Source organism: Chrysochloris asiatica, unplaced genomic scaffold, assembly GCF_000296735.1.
Source record: "Chrysochloris asiatica unplaced genomic scaffold, ChrAsi1.0 scaffold00009, whole genome shotgun sequence".
Taxonomy (NCBI): Eukaryota; Metazoa; Chordata; class Mammalia; order Afrosoricida; family Chrysochloridae; genus Chrysochloris; species Chrysochloris asiatica.
Genome location: NW_006408527.1, coordinates 18,588,372 through 18,593,711, shown reverse-complemented (window position 1 = coordinate 18,593,711; position 5,340 = coordinate 18,588,372).

Sequence of the window (5,340 nt, the reverse complement as noted above, 5' to 3'; positions counted from 1 at the left end):
TTGGGAGACATACAGCCAAATGCTCCTTAGAAGTCAGGATGGCAAGACGTTGTCTCTCATAATTGAGACATGTTATCAGTAGGGATCAGTCCGTGGAGAAAAACATCAAGCATGGTAAAGGGGAGGGTCTGCAAAAAAAGAGTATGACCCCCAAGGAGATGGATTGACACAATGGAATATACAACAGAACAAAACACTGCCCAGTTCTGTACCAACTTCACAATTGTTGCCACATTTGAACCCATCGCAGCTGCCACTGTGTCAATTCATCATGGTAGGGGTCTTCCTCTTTTTCTCCGACCTTCCATTTTACCAAATATGATATCCTCCTCCAGGATTGGCCCCTCATGACAATATGTCTAATATGTATGAGAGATGAAGCCTGGCCAGCCTGGCTTCCAGGGACCATTCTGTCTGCACTTCTCCCAACACAGATTGGTTTGTTCTTTTGGCAGCCCATGGTACTTTTAATATTCTCCTCCAACACCATAGCTCAAATGCATCAATTCTTCTATAGTCTTTTTTATTCACTGTCCAACATTCACATGCATATGAGGTTATTGAAAATACCATGGCTTGGATCAGATATTAGTCAGTCTTAGTCCTCAAGCTGACATCTTTGCTCTTGAACACTATAAAGAGGTCTTGTGCTGCAGATTTGCTGAATGCAATATACGTCGTTTGATTTCTTGACTGCTGCTTCAGTGAGTGTTGATGGGTGAACTGAGCAAAATGAAGTCTTTGACAACTTCAATCTTTTCTCCATTTATTGTGATGTCATTAATTGGTTCAGTGCTGAGGGGTTTTGATTTCTTTACATTGAGATGCAACTCATACCAAAGGCTGTAGTCTTTGATCTTCTTCAGTTAAGTATTTTAGGTTCTCTTTGTTTTCAGCAAGCAAGATTGTATCATCTGCATAGCTCAGGTTATTAACAAGTCTTCCTCTAATCTTGATGCCATGTTCTTCTTCATATAATCTAGCTTCTCAGATTATTTGCTCAGTATACAGATTGAATAAGTATGGTGAAAGATTAAAATCCTGGCACACACCTTTCCTAATTTTAAACCATTCAGTGTTCCCTTGTTCTGTTTGAGCAACTGCCTCTTGGTTCATGTACAGATGCCTCATGAACACAATTAAGTGTTCCAGAATACTCATAATTTGCAATGTTTTCCATAGCTTGTCATGATCCACACAATTGAAAGCCTTTGCGTAGTCAATAAAGCATAGGTAAACATCTTTCTGGTATTCTCTGCTTTCAGCCAAGATCCATCTAACGTCAGCAATGATAGCCCTCATTCCATAGGTTAAAGCTTAACAGATCATAAAATTTAAATATATGCAGTTTACTGTATGTAATAAAAATTTAGTTGAGTCATTCTTGTGGAAATGAGCTTCAGTGGCACAACAGTTAAGTGTGTTGACTATTAATTGAAAGGTCAGTGGTTCAAACCTACCCAGCAGCTCCGTGGGAGAAAGACCTTGGCTTCCATTAAGACTACAGCCAAGACAATCCTATGGGGAAGTTCTACTATGAATCTGGCTTGAACCTCTGGAAGCTCTCTGCCAGTGTACAGTTGCAGCCATTTTTAAATTATCTTTAGCATAACTCAATTCTGTTGTACATAGGGTCCCTATATGCCAGAACTGATTCGACAGCACCTAACAATAGGCCATAATGACAATATTCTACATTTCACTTTTGTAAATAGCGACAAGGGTCTTAAAAGCTCATGGTGGGGTGGTAGTATGCCATGGAGTCTGTTCTGACTCATAGCAACCCTGTAGAGTTTCTGAGGCTGTAAATCTTAATGGGAGCAGAAGCCTTATCTTTCTCCCATGGAACGGCTGGTAGTTTTGAACTGCTGACCGTGAACAGATTTCTCTGTTGATAGAATGTTGTTTATTTTAGGGGGACCCCAGTACTAGTGAGGTATGGTCACCATGGAAAGGTCAATTATTCAACATCAGAAGGGAAGTATTTACCTAAGGACAAAATTCAGAAGGGTTGGGAAAGAAGGAACAGGAAATCACAAGAAGGAAGTGGGATAAGTCATGTTACATGGGAGGTGGGGATTACAATCACTGAAATGAAACCAAGTGTATAACTTGTTGAAGGTAAAATGATGGTCTGCTCTGCTAACCTTCACTCAATTCACAATAAAAAGGTAAAAAAACAAAACAAAAAGATATGTCTGGACCTAGATGAAGGATGTGTCGAGTAACAACTTCATACTTTGATATTTGTGTTTAATAAAGGTTTCTATTATTTTTGCAGCAATAACTTTTGACTTACATAAACAACAAAAAAGTTTCAGACAGTGGTAGGGGCCATGAAGAGAAATAAGGGTGAATAAGGAGAGATAGTGGAAGACCTCAGATGAAGGAGTCCAGAAGGGCTCTCTGAGGAGATAACTCTGGAGCTAAAAGACTAACCAGAATGAGGTGTGGGAAAATAGGGGAATTGTGCTCCCAGGCAGCGGGCAGCGGGAACAGCACCAGCAAAGGCTGTGATGTGCGCATGAGTCTAGCGTGGTGAAGAAAAGGGAAAGTTCTTATGGCTGGACAGCTGAGGGAGGCCCGAGAGGCGGGCAGGGTTGGGCAATGAGGTTTTTGAGACTGATGAAATAAGGTAATACATGTGAAAGTGCTGGGGAAAATCTATCAAAAACCAACCCTCTGTAGAGTGATATTAAGATGGGGTCTTTTGGAAAAAAGAAGGAATAAATCTTAATTGAAACAAGGATTAGGGCCCAATTTTAGGGAAAGTGTAGGCTCGATGAGCTTTGTAATAGCTGTACAATTTCCAAAACAAATAATGTGTAGCATTTTTGGGTTTAAGAATATGGTAAGAGATGAGAAATAAAGTACTGCCTGGTGTTGAGGTGGCAGATGGGAAGGTGACCTCTCTTGGTAAGAATGAAGATTTCCAAGAGAGGGAGTGGCAGGGGACAGACGAAGTTCCCCCTCCCCTGGCTGAGCCAGAAGTCCCCCTGACATTGCGGGCACCCCAGCAGACAGTGCGGGTACCCCAGCAGGCAGGGCAGCCCAGCAAGGCCATCCCTGTGGTATCTGCGGTCTGGCCAGATGGAGAGGCCCGCAGGCCTAGGCACGCCAGGCCTCACCCATGGGAACAAGGCCAGGAACAGCCCTGCAGGGGGAGGGAGAGATGTAGGCAGGGACCCAGGGAAAAGAGTCCAATTAGATTGATGTGCCCAGCGAGCTCTCTCCTCCAGTGTGAAATCCAGAGCGACTTCCAGAAACTGCAGGTGAGAGTAAATGCTACGCAGACATCCTGAAGAGCTGTAGGAGAAGACTCTGCATCCGAGCACATAGGCACGCATCGCTCACCAGTACCAACAGTGCAAATACTCCATTGCAAGAGAGCAAAAACCATTGGAGTTGGCTTGGCACCTCCATGTTTCTGCTTTCCCCTATGGTGCACCCCACTCGGACCTTCACTCTAGCTGGTTCCCACTTCCTGCCCCACATGGCAACCTGGTCCTGCATCTTCTTCCTCTGAATTTTTGTGCACATGTCTAGAACAGTCTCTTTGCTTTACTACTTTGTTGAACCACCTCCACTTGCACAGCCCAGCCTGATGCTCCACCCACCCCACCCAACAAACCTCTCCCGTGTTATCACAGCTATATCCAAGGCCAATGTAAGCACACATACAGACACACACATATTCCACTGTACCCTCAGTACTTGGGAGCCTTGATGCCTCCTGATCATTCACAGACCCCAGCAATGCTGTAAAGAGAAACCAGATCCTTCAACCATCTTCAGTACAGAAGAAGGTATCAGTGACATGTACAAAAACAGGGACCAACAGTGAGAGCTGTAAGGAAACTCAGTCTTACTTACTTGATGAAATATACAGCTCCTTCTGGTGTGGAGTCCATCTCCCAACCTTTAGGCAAGCCTGTGGGAGGGGGAAAAAAAATGCACACATAAGAAGTTCCACAATTAACTTCTCTTCCATCTTGGCTCCACAAACTCAGTCTGCACTCAGAAGTGATTGGGGCTAGAGAATGAGGAAAACTAGAATTCATACATAAGCCAACAGCATCCAAAATAACTATTTCATCCTTTCTGTCCATTATTCTTACAGTCTAAGATGCCCACAAATAAATAAATAGGAGAGATGACATGGAAGGAATGTTCCAAGTCAATGAGCCATCAAGGGGCCCTATGAATCCCTGCCTCAGGACTCTTCTCTTCATTCAGCAACCACTCTGTGCCAGGCCCCAGGGGTCCCACCAGAACACACAGCTTTGGTGGGTCAACCAGTCCCCAGAGGCACAAGCTGGAGCCAAAGTTTGTCACTCACAAACAAAACCTCTCCACTTTCCCAGGACCTCTATTCATGGGATTTGCTTACTGTACTATTTATTTTTTATTTAAAAAACATTATATTGTGGTTTAGGTGAAAGTTTGCAGAGCAAATTTGTTTCCCATTCAGCAATTTATATGCAGATTATTCTGCTAATTGGTTGCAATCCCCCACAAAGTGTCAGCACTTTTCCTGCCTCAGAGCCCCCACTTCCGTTCACCAATTCTCTTGCCAGTTCCTGCCTTCTTAACTTTGCTTTTGAGCGAATGCTACCCTTTGGCCTCATACAGTTGATTGTTCTGTGGAGCCCCGTTCCTCCCAAGAGTTATTATTCATTTTATTGGCCTGCCTTTTATGTGGCTGAAAGATGAGCTCCGGGAGTCACTTCAGTTCTAAGTTAGTCTGATCTTTTTCTCCCAGTTTATCTAGGACCTTCTATTGTGCTCCTAGTCACAGCATTAGATGGTGGTAACCAGACACCAGCTAGTTCTCCTGGTCTCAGGGGAGTAGAGGCTGTGGATCATGAGGCCCATTTGCCCGTTGGGTTAATTGTTTCCTTGAGTCTTTGGTTTTCTTTGCTCCAGATGGAAAGAGACCATTAGTTGTAACTTAGATAGACTCTCAAAAGCTTTTACAATCCCAGTTAGTACTCACTGAAGTAGGATGTAAAACATTGTCTTTACTGACTATGTTTTGCCAGTTGATCTAGGTGTCTCCTGACACCTAGCCCTCAGCCCAGTATCCCAGTTCCAGGAGGTGTTTGGGTATGGGCTAAGAAGTTCTCAGGACTGCGTTCCTGTTTTTCTATTATAAATATGAGTACATTTACAGCATGATCAAATAAGTTGCTGTTGTTAGGTCCAACCAAGTCAGTTCTGACTCATAGCAGTCCTATGTAGAACAGAACAAAACACTACCAGGTCATGCAAATCCTCACAATCATTTCTATGTTTGAACCATTGTTATAGCCACTAGGTCCATCTAGTTGAAGGTCTTCC